Below are 17,754 nucleotides of genomic sequence, written 5' to 3'. Positions count from 1 at the left end.
TGCAGTGGACAACAAATTTTAAAAAACTTACCAAACCGTCATTGGAATCAAACACAATAATTTAAATGCTATAGGAGTAATTGCTATTTAAACTAACTTACATGTTTTGCATGTTCCGACTTTATTCAATTCTTATGACCCTATTTCTCGTACAGTCAAATGGCTGGATTTCACCACCCCAATGACCCCTACTTTCCCAACCAAGGCAACGGAGGATGGATCGAAGATGATCCAGAAGAGGATGAGGAACCCATAGAATTGGGTGATGACTCCGGTACTGACTCAGAGCCTGAAGTGATCGATCCACCACCCATTCAACCTCCTGTCCATGTGAGGAACTTCCAAGGACCCACTCCCGTCTGGGGAAGTCACCTACATCATTGGAGCCAACAACAAGGCATACGCCCTCCCTACGGCATGTGTCGGGACTTCTACGATGTCCGCGGTGGCAGTTCGGCTGATCGAGCACTCCCGGTAATGGTGGGTAAGTTAGCCAATCAGTCCTATCAGTCCGGAGTACAAGCAAGCCGACTCCGGGATATCAACGTGGAAGTGCAGGTTCACACTTCCGATATCCGTAGGCTGGACAAGATACAAGATAATGTCCAACTCCAGTCTGAGGCATTTCAGGCACAGATAATTGCAGCCCTAGCCGAGTTAAGGGAGCAACAAGCCGCTTTTGATCGACGCCTAATGGAATCGAAGCAATCAGATGCGGAGTCAAGCTCCAAGCGCAACCTACGTCGCAAGTAGTGCCTGCCAGGATTTCAAATTTTGTTATAAATTAGGACTTCGGATAAGAATTTTCTTTTCGTTAAAACTTTCTGTAATCGGAGACCTTTAGAAAGGTCAAAATGTTTGGTCTAAACTCGGATGTAACACAACTATATGTTTTATATATATAGGGCATACCCCCTTTTTCTGGTTTTAAATATGTGTATTCCGTTCAACTCATAAGTGCATCCATTCAAACGTTATTAATAAATCAAGCTCAAAACCCATTGTTGATCAAACCAAATTCTTAATCTATTTAAGACAGTTAACTCAATATCATTCAACTCACAACCACCAAAACTCATAATATCTCATTTTTTTTTTCCTTTTGACAGAGCAATGCCTCCTCGTAGATCAGCACGTACCAACGCAACCCCACCACCACCTCCACCACTAACTTATGATCCGGCAATGGTCCAGGCTGCTATCACAGCAGCAGTAGCAGCAGCCCTCTCTCAAATAAACTCCAATGCCAATGGAGGTACAGGAAGCAGCACGAATCATCCCAATAGTGGCACCGGCCAGGGCCATGTTAGAGAGTGTACCTACAAGGAGTTCTCCAACTCGAAGCCAAAGACTTTTAATGGCAGTGGCGGAGTCATTGCACTAATGCAATGGTTCGAAAAGACCGAAACGGTCTTCGAGATCTGCTCGTGCCAAGAAACAAGCAAGGTTAAGTTCGCTGCTTGCACCTTCATAGATCGAGCCCTCACGTGGTGGAAAAGCCATGTGAACTCAGTGACGCTCACTGTCGCTAACGCCATGAGTTGGGAAGAACTGAAGGTACTACTACTGGAAGAATACTGCCCAAGGGGTGAAGTGCAAAAGCTTGAGCAGGAACTCTGGAATTTGAAAATGGTCGGGTCTGACCTAGTCGCTTACACAGCTAGGTTCAACGATCTCGCTGCTTTGTGCCCTACCATGGTCAACCCAGAATCAAAGAAGGTCGAAAGGTACATTTGGGGGTTGTCACCCCAGATTCAAGGGCATGTCCTAGCCTCCAACCCTATCACCTACAACAGCGCTAAACGCCTGGCGCAACGACTCATTGATCACGGAGCGAAACAGAGTACCATCACAACAGCCGCAAATCCACCTAGGGAGGCTCAGGGACAGAGTAGGCCTTGGAACAAGAGGAGGGGACAAATCCTCCAGGAGAACCCCAAGAAACAACAAGTGATAGCGACCCACGCTATTACTGTACCTACCAACTCTGCCCCCACAAGTTCATACAATGGAAAGCTACCGAAATGTAACCAGTGCAACTTCCACCATCACGGTCTCTGTCATGGCCTTCAATGCACCAGGTGCAATAAGAAGGGTCATACAGCCCGCTATTGCAAGGAGCCAACCCAACAATCCGCCCCCACTGCTAATACCGGAGTAAGCCGCGCTTGCTTTGAGTGCGGGAGCACAGGGCACTACCGCAAGGACTGCCCGAAGACAAACAACAGGAATACCGGCGGAAGAGGCCGAGTTTTCGCAATGGGACAAGATGAAGCCATTGCGGACCCTACTGTTGTTACGGGTACGTTTCTTCTCGATAACTCGTATGCATGCATTTTGTTTGATAGTGGGGCGGAAAGGAGTTTTGTGAGTCACGACTTTAAAAGCATGCTAAAACCAATACCACAATCATTAAGTGAACCGTTCATAGTAGAAATGGCCAACGGGAAAACTGAAGGCACTAAAGAGATATACTTAAACTGCACCCTAACTCTAAACGATAATCCCTTTCAAATCAACCTCATGCCAGTCTCGATTAAGAGTTTCGATGCCATCATTGGCATGGATTGGCTGAGTTCACATCGTGCGGACATTCTATGTTACGATAAGGCCGTTCGCCTTAATCTGCCAACCGGCGAAACCTTCCTTGTCTTGGGCGACAAACCTAGTACCACTCTTAGAATCATCTCAAGTATCCAAGCTCAGAAGCACTTACGAAAGGAGTGTCACGCATTTCTTGCACATGTTGTAGACGTGAAACGCGAAGTCCGGGACATCAAGGATGTGCCCGACGTATGCGATTTTCCCGATGTATTTCCCGAGGACCTTCCAGGGATACCACCCGTAAGACAAGTCGAATTCAGAATCGATCTGATTCCCGGAGCTACCCCAGTAGCCAAAGCACCCTATCGATTAGCCCCGGCAGAGATGCAGGAGCTATCCAGTCAACTGAATGAACTACTGGGAAAAGGATTCATCAGACCGAGCTTCTCACCATGGGGAGCACCCGTGTTGTTTGTGAAAAAGAAGGATGGATCATTCAGAATGTGCATCGACTACAGAGAACTCAACAAACTGACGGTCAAGAATCGTTATCCTCTACCGCGCATAGATGATCTATTCGACCAACTGCAAGGGGCGAACTATTTTTCTAAGATTGATCTGAGGTCCGGGTATCACCAGTTACGAGTGCTAGAGGAGGATGTGCCGAAGACCGCCTTCCGAACTCGTTACGGACATTACGAGTTCGTGGTGATGCCATTCGGATTGACCAATGCGCCCGCAGTCTTCATGGATCTGATGAATAGAGTATGCCGACCTTACTTGGATCAGTTCGTCATCGTTTTCATTGACGACATCCTGATCTACTCCCAAAGTAAGAAAGAGCATGGCGATCATCTGCGACAAGTTCTAGGGATATTACGAAAAGAGAAACTTTATGCGAAGTTCTCGAAATGTGAATTTTGGGTCCGAAGAGTCGAATTCTTAGGACACGTGGTAAGCGAAGAGGGAATCCACGTGGACCCATCCAAAATTAAGGCCATTGAGAACTGGTCAGCACCGAAGACTCCTACAGAAATTCGCCAATTTCTAAGTCTCGCTGGTTACTACCGCAGGTTCATTCAGAACTTCTCACGAATAGCGAAGCCTCTTACAACCCTAACCCAGAAAGGTGTGGCCTTTGACTGGGAAGAGAAACAAGAAAGAGCGTTCCAAACGCTCAAACGAGCCTTGTGCACCGCACCAATACTATCCCTTCCCGAAGGAATAGAAGACTTCGTAGTTTATTGCGATGCATCAAACCAAGGACTCGGATGTGTTCTGATGCAGCGAGGTAAGGTCATCGCCTACGCCTCGAGACAGTTGAAAACACATGAGGTTAACTACACGACCCACGATCTTGAGCTAGGAGCAGTAGTGTTTGCTCTGAAGATCTGGAGACATTACTTGTATGGGACGAAGAGCACTATCTTTACCGACCACAAGAGCTTACAACACATTTTCGATCAGAAGGAGCTCAACATGAGACAACGGCGATGGGTCGAGCTACTCAGTGATTACGAATGCGATATTCGCTATCATCCGGGAAAAGCAAACGTCGTAGCCGATGCCCTTAGTCGAAAGGAGTACTCAGGCCGGAGAGTGAAGTCATTAGCTATGTCGATCCATTCGCACCTATCAACGCAAGTCAAGGAAGCTCAATTAGAGGCCTTGAAACCCGAAAACGTGGCAGGTGAGGCCCTTAGGGGAATGGACAAGAACTTAGAAATCAAGAGTGACGGAGCACGCTACCTCATGAACCGGATCTGGACACCAAAGTTTGGGGGATTCAGAGAGGTAGTTATGAGCGAGGCACACAGGACCCCATACTCCGTACACCCAGGGTCAGACAAGATGTATCTAGATCTCAAGCAACTCTACTGGTGGCCAAACATGAAAGCGGAGATCGCTACGTACGTGGGCAAGTGTTTAACTTGCGCCAAAATAAAAATAGAACACCAAAAACCCTCAGGCCTACTCCAACAACCTGAAATACCTGAGTGGAAATGGGAGCAGATTTCCATGGACTTCATAACCAAACTGCCCAAAACTCAGAGTGGCCAAGATACTATTTGGGTAATCGTCGACAGATTAACCAAGTCAGCCCATTTCTTACCTATCAAGGAAACCGATAGGATGGAAAAACTATCAAGAATCTACATCTGGGAGATCGTACGACTTCATGGGGTACCAATGTCCATCATCTCAGATAGAGACAGCAGGTTCACTTCCAGATTTTGGCAATCACTGCAAAAATCCATGGGAACGAGGTTGGACATAAGTATAGCATACCACCCTCAAACTGACGGACAGAGTGAGAGGACGATCCAAACCTTGGAAGACATGTTGCGAGCATGTGTAATCGACTTTGGCAAGGCATGGGATATTCACTTGCCTTTGGTCGAGTTCTCTTATAACAATAGTTATCATACTAGTATCAAGACCGCTCCGTTCGAAGCCCTTTACGGCCGTAAGTGCAGATCACCCCTGTGCTGGACGGAAGTGGGCGACACCCAATTGGCAAAGGGTCTAGTCACTAAAAGCAACCTTACTGGTCCAGAGATCATCAGAGAAACTACCAAAAAGATCGTGCAAATACGAGAACGACTGAAGTCCTCAAGGGATAGGCAAAAGAGCTATGCCGACAGGAGACGTAAACCCTTGGAATTCCAGATTGGCGACCGTGTGCTACTGAAGGTCTCACCCTGGAAAGGCGTGATACGCTTTGGGAAGCGTGGAAAGTTAAATCCCAGGTACATTGGACCCTTCGAAATCATTTCGAGAGTTGGTCCAGTGGCCTACAAACTCCAACTTCCAATCGAGCTTAACAAAGTGCATCCAGTATTCCACGTGTCGAACCTGAAAAAGTGTTTGTCCGACGAAACACTTGTAATTCCACTCGATGAAATCGCGTTAAACGAAAATCTCAACTTTGTGGAAGAACCCGTCGAGATCATGGATAGGGAAGTTAAAAGGACCAAGCAGAGTCGCATTCTAATAGTAAAAGTTCGATGGAATGCTAAGAGAGGACCCGAATTCACATGGGAACGGGAAGACCAAATGCTACAGAAGTATCCGCATCTCTTCCTCAGCCCCTAAAACTCTTACCTTGTATTAAATTTCGGGACGAAATTCCCTCTAACGGGGGGATGATGTAACAACCCGTTATTTCCAGGCATTATAAACCGAGTCTTGTAACCCCTTTTGAATGTAATGGGAATATCATCGATAAATGAATTATTCAAAAGCTCTGATTTGGAGTACGCTATGTAGTAGATATCGTCTTAAAGATTCCAAATATATAAAGAACGCCCAAATCTGACTTCGCATGGGGAAGTTATGATTTTTCAAAGAAATTCCTTAAAAACGATTAGTTATAAAATAAATAATAAAAAAATAATTTTGGAATTTGCCAACGGAGTCTAAACGAAAGTTGTAGATCGTAGTCTCACCTACGCGTGGATATAAAGACCATCGAAAACGGAGTTCGTATGAAGAAGATATGGATTTTTGAAGTTTATTAAATAAATTAATTATTTATTTAATTCAAAATTCGGATATTATCCGAAGAGGAGTCAGCGTCCTTCTCCGAAGTACGCGCTGCGTACTCCTGTACGCCCCGCGTAACCGAGAGGATTGGCCTCGGATCGTCCACGTCGCCATATCCGAGGAACCCGACCCGTCCGACCCGTCCGACCCGTCCGAACCGACGTCCCATCCGACCCGGCGTCCCATCCGACCCACCTCCCCAGCAACCCGTCCCATCCGACCCGAGAACCCAAGAACCCGTCCCATCCGAACCGAGGCAGTCGAGGCTTCGGTCATGCATGACGTACGCGTACGCAGCGCGTACGAGCGTACGCCCCGCGTACCGAGGCAGACCTGCCTTCCTATAAATAGAATGCGAGGGTTTCCAAAGAAAGTGTTCATTTCTCTTCTCTCTCTCTCAGCATTTCCTCGTTTTCCGTGTCCGTTCAAACCCGAAGCTCTGGTCTTTTTGGCTCGAGTCCCGAAGGCCGATTCTACTCCCGAGATTCCCGAGAATCCCAAGAAAAATCAGTTTCCCGAGACGAAACTCTGCTCGGTTTTCCACCTCACAATCTTCAAACTATCAAGTGAGTTCATATCCCCTTCGAACACTCTTTAAATACATTTTAAATGTTTTATACTCTTTTTGGGGAGGAATACAAGTAAGCACATGACTAAAATCGTGTGAAACATTAACCTTTTCATATACTTTTCATACTGTTGTTTTAACTATCTTGTGAAGTTATTATGATACAAAACCCCTCACAACACAGCTTTACCCTCTTTGGGATATAATATGTTTATAAATAGAAATATGTTTTATTTATACGTTTACATACAAACACATCATATCAAGGGTAACATTCTTTACTAAGTCATTTCATGCATTCAAAGAACTTATGATTATGCTTTGTCAAACATTGTGAAAGAGGTTAAACTTTGCATACAAACTACTACCTTATTACGGACTTAGTTGAGAATCCATGAGTCGTGTATATCTTCAAACGTTACTTTCTTTATTAGAAAATAATGCTACAAGTCCTGTCTATAACCAGAGTCTCCCGTTCGGAGAACGTGTCGAATGTGTATAGATCTATACGGGAAGTCATGATCCCGCGCCCTGACTGTTAGCTACAGTCCGTCTTTTGGGGTGACAGTTGTCATAACGCTACGACGCCTGAAGAACGTCGCTACAGGCATATTATGTTTAGTATGGTTATAAAACTCATCGGATATACAATTATTATGGTATTATGCTTTTATGAACAAGTAGTCATTAAAACTACTCTTCATTTAATAAGGGTGATTTTCGTATAGCTTTACTATGTAAAACTATGACACGACTTACAAGCACGTCGCTTGCTTGCAAATTTTGGGTCTTCAAGACTGCCAGCTATGTCAGGAAAATAAGGGTTTTTCCTGTATACAAAACAAACAACTAATAGGAAAATAAGGGATTTTCTCGGTACAAATAGTTGCAATTTACATCATGAACATCCATATGCATCTCATACTTTTATAGGAAAATAAGGGTTTTTCTGGAAAACATGCAAACACTTTCGAATGGCATACATCTTCTCAAAACACTAATTATGAACTCACCAACTTAAATGTTGACACTTTTTCTTTGAAATAACTTGTATTCACAGGAAACCGCTAGCCAGGTAGCAACTACTTCTGAAGACTAACGCACTGGCGTTAGTAACATATTTTGGATCACCATTTTATATTTGATTTCTTTTGCAAACATGTAACACCTACAATCATGTAAACTTTTCAAACATATTTATATTATGGTGGTGTGTACTTTCCTTTCTATGAACTGTTATGATACTGAATATGACGTCCTCCGCCCCCGAACGATTCCGCCGTTCTGGTTTGGGGGTGTGACAACTACTTATTGCTACAAGGTTGTGGACTACTAATTGCCACAGGTTCAGTCATTAGTGTGGTTATGGAACTCGCAATTAGGATAACAGAGATTTACTTACAGTAATAATGAACCATATACTACATTTTACAGATAACCAGGATTCAGTTTACATCTTTTACATCTTTTACAAACAATAACCAACATTCAGGAAGATATGGGACCTTCCTGGGGAAAACTTTGTACATAACCAGGTTTGATAGAATACATCTTTTACATTAAAAACCAACATACAGGAAAGCATGGGGCATTCCTGGGTAACATTCACATAACCAGAAAAGTGTAACCAATTGTATATCATTACATCTTCTACAATAACTAACTATTCAGGAAAGTATGGGACTTTCTTGGGAATACACTGATGCATTTTAAGAAACAGAAAGGAAACATAAACATTTTCACAAAACAAAACTACTTATGAACTCACCAGCTTTATGCTGATTTTCAAACCGCTTGTGTTCTCAGGTCAGCGTTAGAACAGGTACCCGGAGATTTCTTTTGATCAGAAGATGGAGTACATGAAGATCTGTTTCATTTTGTCTATATATACTATGTATCACAACTGTACAAACTTTACTTTTGAAACAACTGTAAAACTTTATTATGTAATGTAATGGTTGTTCTACTTTACTTACTATGTGCATTGGATTTGATACTCAACGTGGAGTCAACCCCGGAAATGTTTCCGCCTTCGGTTTTCGGGGTGTGACAGATTGGTATCAGAGCCCTTGTTTATAGTGAATAAAGTATACCAAACCTTACATGGTATAAAACTATAAACACTAAAGGGCCTAAGTGCTCTGAATTAAAAGTATCTTCAAACTACAAGTATTTTCAAAAAGTATATAAGTACACCGAACCGTCGCTATCCGTAACTACTAGTAGAACCAAACATAAGTAATTGGGTGTTGTGTACTATGGTTAAACCTGGGCAGTTATGTAGTCGTGTCTAGGGTCAATATAGCCTGGCCAACTATATTCATTCGAGACACGGCCAACATGTGCTTGGGAGTGACTGTAATATGCGGCATGCCTAAAACTTACCCAATATCCCAAACAACAAATTGTCGCTGCAGCAAACCATGAAATACTATGGGAGTATTTCTTGAACCGTTCCTTTGTAGAAATTCTTGTGTACGCATTAATCCTTGATTATTACTCTTGCGATAAAATGTTCTATATAGATAACTCCTTTCTGCTTTATCGCTTAGTATGATGCTATATTTGCTTTGAAGAGATATCTCCTGTCCCATATCTCTTGATTCAATTTAGAGGACTTATGATCCTCTCTTTCCTGATCTTTTTAGATCAAGATGCCTCCAAGAAAAAGACCCAGCTCAAAGAACAACGACGATCCCTCTTCGCCGCCACCCCCTCTCCAGTTTGACCTAGCATCACTCCAGACGATGATGACCGCTGCAATGGTAGCAGCTATGTCGCAAATGAACTCTAATGGTTCAGGAGGTGGTTCTCAATCTCAAAACCCTGAAGGTAGTCAGGGACACCAAAGAGGAAATTCTTATAAGGATTTCATGAACGCGAAACCAACATCCTTTAATGGCACTGGAGGTGTCATTTCCTTATCCCGATGGTTCGAGAAAATCGAGTCAATCTTCGAAATATGTGCTTGTGCTGAGTCTGATAAAGTTAAATTTGCAGCCTGTACCTTCGACGATAAAGCCTTGACTTGGTGGAATGGCCGAGTCAAATCTCTGACCTTACCCGTAGCCAATGCCATGGGCTGGGAGGCCATGAAAGAACTTCTCATTGCTGAGTACTGCCCTCGTGGCGAAATGGAGAAATTAGAGCATGAGCTCTGGAACTTGAAGATGAGAGGTTCTGACATTGCTACATATACTTCCCGATTTGATGATCTCGCACTTCTCTGCCCGGGATTAGTCACTCCTGAAAACAAAAAGATCGAAAGGTTCATTTGGGGGTTATCTCAACCGACAAAGAGTCATGTTTTGGCTGCTCGTCCAAATACTTACGATAGTGCCAAGACTTTAGCTCAAATTCTGATTGATCACAGCGACGACGTTAAGGAAATCACTACCACTTCTGAGCCGACTCAAAGGAGTGGTGAAAAGAGGAAATTTTGGAAGAAAAAGAAGGGTCAATCTTCTCAAGGATCTTCCAAGAAACAACAAACAGTAGCAGTTCATGCTGCTACTACCCCCGTAGCTGTTGCTTCCGTTGTGGGATCCACAGCTCCAACTCCTACCAGTCGATATGTTGGTAACCTCCCTCTCTGTGAAAAATGCAAGTATCACCACAACCCTGGTCCCTGTCGAGAATTATCCTGTACCAATTGTGGTAAGAAGGGGCACACTGTTCGATACTGCAAAGCTCCGACTCAATCAGCAAATCAATCCTCTGGAACAGGCGTTGGTCAAGCCTGTTATAACTGTGGTGAGGTCGGGCACTTTAAAAGGAACTGCCCCAAGAAGACTACTGGTAGCAACACAGGAAGGGTCCTTGCTATGGGACGAGAAGAAGCAGTTGCCGATCCCAATGTTGTCTCGGGTACGTTTCTTCTCGACAACTCGTATGCTAATATTCTTTTCGATTCGGGCGCTGAAAGAAGTTTTGTTAGTCATGCATTCAAACATAACCTAAAACATAATTCCCAACCTCCAACCGAAATATTTACCGTCAAAATGGCAAACGGAGAGAAAGAGAGTGCGAGTGAAGTATTCGTAGATTGCATTCTTACCTTAAACGACCATTCGTTTCTTATCGATCTTATGCCCGTATCTATAAAGAGCTTTGATGTCATTATTGGCATGGATTGGTTGAGCCCCAATCATGCAGATATCCTTTGCTTCGAAAAAGCCATCCGTCTTAACCTTCTTTCTGGTCAAACTCTAGTGATCTATGGCGATAAACTCGGTTCCAATCTTTGTATCATCTCCTGCATCAAAGCTCAGAAACTCCTGCGTAAGGAGTGTGTTGCATTATTGGCTCACGTAATCAACGAAAATCAAGAAGTTAAAAACCTCGCGAGCATTCTCGAGGTCTGCAATTTTCCTGATGTGTTTCCCGAAGAGCTTCTAGGAATTCCTCCCGAACGTCAGGTCGAGTTCCGTATTGACCTAATTCCTGGGGCTACTCCTGTAGCAAAGTCTCCGTATCGCTTAGCTCCAGCAGAGATGCAGGAGTTATCCAGTCAACTTAATGAGTTGCTTAACAAAGGATTCATTAGACCGAGTTCCTCACCCTGGGGAGCTCCGGTTTTGTTCGTCAAGAAGAAGGATGGATCCTTTCGTATGTGTATTGATTATCGTGAGCTAAACAAGTTGACTGTCAAAAACCGATATCCTCTTCCTCGTATAGATGACCTTTTCGATCAACTCCAGGGAGCCAGTTACTTCTCTAAGATAGACCTTCGGTCAGGATACCATCAGTTGCGAGTTCATGAAAGTGATGTGCCCAAAACAGCTTTCAGGACTCGATATGGACACTACGAGTTCGTAGTGATGCCCTTCGGTCTAACCAATGCGCCGGCTGTGTTCATGGATCTTATGAACCGGGTGTGCCGTCCCTTCTTAGACAAATTCGTCATCGTGTTCATTGACGACATCCTTGTTTACTCCCGAAGCAAAGAAGACCACAAACAACACTTGAGGCTAGTATTGGAAACCCTTAGATCCGAAAAACTATACGCGAAGTTTTCAAAATGTGAGTTTTGGATACGGAAGGTAACTTTCCTTGGTCATGTGATAAGTGAGGAGGGTATTCATGTTGATCCTTCCAAGATTAAGGCAATAGAGAATTGGTCAGCACCGAAGACACCCACAGAAATCCGACAATTCTTGGGTCTCGCTGGCTATTATCGAAGGTTCATCCAAAACTTTTCCCGAATCGCCAAACCTCTAACCACTCTAACACAGAAAGGTGTACCCTTTTGTTGGGGTGATAAACAAGAGACCGCATTTCAGACGTTGAAGAAAGCTCTGTGCAGCGCGCCTGTCCTATCCCTACCCGAAGGGACAGAGGACTTTGTTGTCTACTGCGATGCGTCTACTCAAGGTTTAGGTTGTGTGCTTATGCAGAGAGGAAAAGTGATTGCTTATGCCTCTAGGCAGTTGAAAACACACGAGGTCAACTATACCACACACGACTTGGAGCTAGGAGCCGTAATTTTTGCATTAAAGATTTCGAGGCACTACCTTTACGGAACCAAGTGCACGATCTTTACTGATCATAAGAGCCTACAACATATCTTTGACAAAAAAGACCTGAACATGAGACAAAGGCGATGGGTTGAACTACTCAGTGATTATGAGTGTGAAATTCGCTACCATCCCGGCAAGGCCAATGTGGTAGCAGATGCCCTTAGCCGAAAGGAGAATACCAGCAACAAAGTGAAGAGTCAGTCGATAACCATCCATTCCAATCTACCCATGCAAATCCGAGAAGCTCAACTTGAAGCCCTGAAACCGGAAAACATGACAACTGAAGCTTTGAGAGGAATGGAAAAGAAACTTGAGATCAGAAGTGACGGAGTCCAATGTTTTAGGGATCGAATCTGGATTCCCAAGTCTGGAGGATTAAGAGAGTTAGTCATGGAGGAAACACATAGAACCAAATAATCTGTTCACCCGGGCTCTGACAAGATGTACTTAGATCTCAAGAAACAATATTGGTGGCTAAACATGAAAGCTGAGATAGCTACATTTGTGGGCAAGTGCTTGACTTGCGCCAAAGTCAAAGTCGAACATCAGAAACCTTCAGGTCTGCTTCAACAACCCGAGATCCCCGAGTGGAAATGGGAAATGATTACCATGGACTTCATCACCAAGCTACCCAAGTGTTCTAGTGGGTACGATACCATTTGGGTAATTGTCGATCGTTTGACAAAATCCGCTCACTTCATTCCAATTAAAGAATCATACAAGATGGAAAGACTTGCGCGAATCTACATCCAGGAGGTAGTACGTCTACACGGTGTACCTGTATCCATTATCTCTGATCGAGATAGCAGGTTTACTTCCAGATTCTGGCAATCCCTTCAGAAAGCCCTTGGAACCCAACTAGACATGAGCACGTCATACCATCCTCAGACTGACGGTCAAAGCGAGAGAACAATCCAAACTCTGGAGGACATGCTTAGGGCATGTGTCATTGATTTTGGAAAGTCGTGGGACGCACATCTACCATTGATCGAATTCTCATACAACAACAGTTACCACACCAGCATTAGGGCTGCCCCATTCGAAGCCCTATACGGTCGCAAGTGCAGATCCCCTCTGTGATGGGCCGAGGTAGGAGATACTCAGTTAGCAAAGAGTCGAGTCCCCGACAGCGCACTTACCGGTCCTGAAATCATCCGTGAAACCACTGAGAAAATCATCCAAATCCGTGAACGACTAAAGGCCTCACGTGATCGCCAGAAGAGTTACGCTGATAATCGTCGGAAACCACTAGAATTCCAGGTTGGGGACCGTGTTCTATTGAAGGTCTCACCCTGGAAAGGTACTGTACGCTTTGGTAAACGTGGAAAACTTAATCCGAGATACATTGGACCATTTGAAATCATCGCCAGAGTTGGTCCGGTAGCTTATAAACTTCATTTACCTCACGAACTTAGTAACATCCACCCCGTCTTTCATGTTTCAAACCTCAAGAAGTGCCTATCCGATGAAACCCTAGTGATTCCGTTAGACGAGATTGAGGTCGATGAAAACCTCAACTTTGTGGAGGAACCAATCGAAATCATGGATCGAGAAGTCAAACGTACGAAACAGAGTCGCATCCCATTGGTGAAGGTTCGCTGGAATGCCAAGCGAGGTCCGGAGTTCACTTGGGAGCGAGAAGATTCGATTAAACAAAAATATCCACAACTCTTTTCTAATCCATGATTTGTATCTTGTCTTGTGTTTTAAACTTTGAATTTCGGGACGAAATTCCCTCTAACGGGGGATAATGTAACAACCCGAAATTTCATATCACTTCTTGTATCACAACTTGTAATCCGATCCGATCAACCAAACGTCATTTTCAATTTCGTTTCCAATTTCACCAATTTATTAAAGTCATTAGTTTATATTGACCTAAAATTACTTAATGGGTGTCTTAATACATTAGAAATCATTTTAAACACCCAACTTTAGTGATCGGAATATTTCTAGAAATTACTATGTCGGGTTACGGTAACTCAATCGGGTACGACCAAAAACCTCAATTAACGTCGGTATCGGGTAGAATTCTATCGTGTCCAATTCCCGAACATTATATAAACATGTTTAAGACTCCATTTGAAGCCTTTGGCCAAATTCTCATTAAACTTTTACAACCTCTCTCCTCCAAGCTAGAATTAAGGTCCAAATCACAAGTTTAAGGCTTCAAATCTTTAAGGTAACCTCTCTATCATGTTATTCATCATCTTTAGCCTTCAATTTGATGAATATATTGAGTTTTAGGGTCAAGAACAAGAGTTTACGGCCAAGGAGCAAGCTTGGGCCGTAAACTCCATTTTATGGGGTTTTAAGCTCTTAAACTCCTTCCTAAACTCAATTGGACTTTAGTTATGGCTAAGGGACTTTAAGATATGGACTCTAAACAATTAAAACATGAATTTTGTGAAGTTTGAAGGATTTTATGGCCAAGGAGCATTCTTGGGCCGTAAACTCAATAATCTAGGGTTTTCATGCCTTTAAACCCTTCCAAATCATTTCTATAACTTAGGTATGAATTATAGGACCTTGGATATAGCATTTAGACACTTGAATCATATCATTTGAAGGACTTATATGAGTTTACGGCCAAGGGGAGACTTGGGCCGTAAACTCCCTAAATCAAGGCATAAAATCGATTTTAAAGTGTTAGAAAGCCATCCAACACCACCAAAAGCCTTGGAATAAATCAAGGGACCAACCAAAAATATTTTAAAGGACTTAAACACAACATTTGTGGGTTTTCTAAGAGTTTACGGCCAAGGCATTGTTCTTGGGCCATAAACTCCAAATTTTTTGGTGTTAGAATGCAAACTAAACACCCCTAAAGCCTTTAGATGAATTTTAGAAGCCCTTCTATGCAAGTTATAAACCTTGAAACACATTATATCACTCTATATTAGAGTTTACGGCCATGAAGAGGGTCTCATGGGCCGTAAACTCCATAACACCCCTCATATGTCCCATAAAACTCATGTTAGGTCTTGGAATAATCTTAGTAATCACATGTGATTTGTTTTAACAACATTTGGCATCATTTTCATAAGGAATAAGGAGTTTACGGCCAGGAGCCTATGCTAGGCCGTAAACTCCCATAAATTAATCATTTTGGTGATTTTAATCCATTCCATGCATTTAGATCAAAGCTTAAAATCATTTCCCATGTCCAAGTAAGTCATTTAAGCAATTTAAACACCCAAAACCACAGCCACATGAGTTTACGGCCGTAAACTCATGTATGTGTGTGTTATGTGGTTGTTAACTCATTTAAATGTTTACTTATGGAGAGTAAACTCAAGTCCCATGTCCCTAGTGCCTTTACACGTCCTTAAACGCCACCCGGGTCACTCCAAACGCTCATTTCGAGGTGTTTGACCTCATTGGAGTATAATGTTCCATATAATTAGTGAATGTATCCCTAATTGTATATATATGGACATTATTTCATTTTACATAGGGTCATCTCGAGTAATCAAACCTCGAACCAACGTCTAGCATTCAAAACCGACACGTTTCCGAGTCCGGTGAGTTCATACCCCTACCTTTTTCACTGTTTTTCACTGTTTTCAGGGGGGGAACGCAAGCAAAGTACAAGGGTTTTCCTGTACTCAAAATTATTTTCTTGTGTGTGTTTCACATTTCTTATGCTTTTAGTACTGATACACTTAACTGATAACCGTTAGAATATACAGCTCACTTAAACATTTATTTGTGAAATGGGATCTATAAATTGTTATGTTTTATATATTTCACGAATGGTTTCCACATTTTCTCAGTTAAAAGCATGACTTTACAACACATGAACAATATATTTCGTACACTGTCTTGTCCTCGGTAACATTCCACAGAGATACACAAATGGAGGATTATACTATTATTACTAGTAAATTTGTTATTCCGTATGATTGGACACACGTCCTCGGCGAACACTCCACAGAGATACGCGAGTGGAGGACTACACCCGTAACCAGAATCTATGGGATTTAGAGAGCGTGACTTGAGTGTATAGATCTATACGGGGCTGACTACCCCACACCTGGCTGCTAGCTACAGCCGAACCGAAATGGTTCAAGGGTGACGAAAGTCATAAGAATTGAGGACTACTTATTGCTACAAGGTTGTGGACTACTTATTGCCACAGGTTCAGTCCTTAGTATGGTTATGGAACTCGCAATTAGGATAACAGAGATTTACTTACAGTAATAATGAACCATATACTACATTTTACAGATAACCAGGATTCAGTTTACATCTTTTACATCTTTTACAAACAATAACCAACATTCACGAAGGTATGGGACCTTCCTGGGGAAAACTTTGTACATAACCAGGTTTGATAGAATACATCTTTTACATTAAAAACCAACATACAGGAAAGCATAGGGCATTCCTGGGTAACATTCACATAACCAGAAAAGTGTAACCAATTGTATATCATTACATCTTCTACAATAACTAACTATTCAGGAAAGTATGGGACTTTCCTGGGAATACACTGATGCATTTTCAGAAACAGAAAGGAAACATAAACATTTTCACAAAACAAAACTACTTATGAACTCACCAGCTTTATGCTGATTTTCAAACCGCTTGTGTTCTCAGGTCAGCGTTAGAACAGGTACCCGGAGATTTCTTTTGATCAGAAGATGGAGTACATGAAGATCTGTTTCATTTTGTCTATATATACTATGTATCACAACTGTACAAACTTTACTTTTTAAACAACTGTAAAACTTTATTATGTAATGTAATGGTTGTTCTACTTTACTTACTATGTGCATTGGATTTGATACTCAACGTGGAGTCAACCCCGGAAATGTTTCCGTCTTCGGTTTTCGGGGTGTGACATTGATGATTATCCATCTTATGCCCTCGCGCCACTTTGTATAATACAAAGAAAATAAGTGGGCCAGGCTTGGGAGCGTGGTGATCATATAGGGTTTTCAACCCACAATAAATAATTAAATTAATATTCATCAACCAACAATAACCCAATTACCTATTCCCGTTATTCTCACTTTATGTCCCTAAAATAACTAACACAAGGGACCTAGTCTAAGAATATTTCATTGGGGCGACAACACATGCTTTCGGGGGTTTCCCGGCAATATATGTCAAATAAGGCAACCATGGGGGGGGGGGGGGGGTGGAGTATAGCGAATGAACACCCAAATTCATTAACACCTACAGGTGGCGAGCCTGCTAGTGTTCCACAAGACTGTCTAGAAAAGTCTGTGGTCATCATCTAAACTCCGTTAGATGACTAAATCAAAACAACATCGAGGCCTCTCATCTGTTTATTACACACCAACTATCTACCCATGTTCTACCCAACATATTAGTAGTTAAAAATATTTATTTTTATACATAGTTTAAAACCTGTATAGCATGCTTTAATCACTACATATTCCACATAATAGATGAGGCACACACACATAACATGTATTTCATAGAGAATAAATCAGATCTATGAGATAGAAGAGAGTGAATATACATTCACACATATAATAATAAAATATATACACATAGCACGTATTTTATATAAAATACTTCATAATAATATGTTGGAAGAAAGTA

Source organism: Lactuca sativa, chromosome 5, assembly GCF_002870075.4.
Source record: "Lactuca sativa cultivar Salinas chromosome 5, Lsat_Salinas_v11, whole genome shotgun sequence".
In the NCBI taxonomy this organism is placed as follows: Eukaryota; Viridiplantae; Streptophyta; class Magnoliopsida; order Asterales; family Asteraceae; genus Lactuca; species Lactuca sativa.
This window is presented reverse-complemented; position numbering follows the sequence as displayed.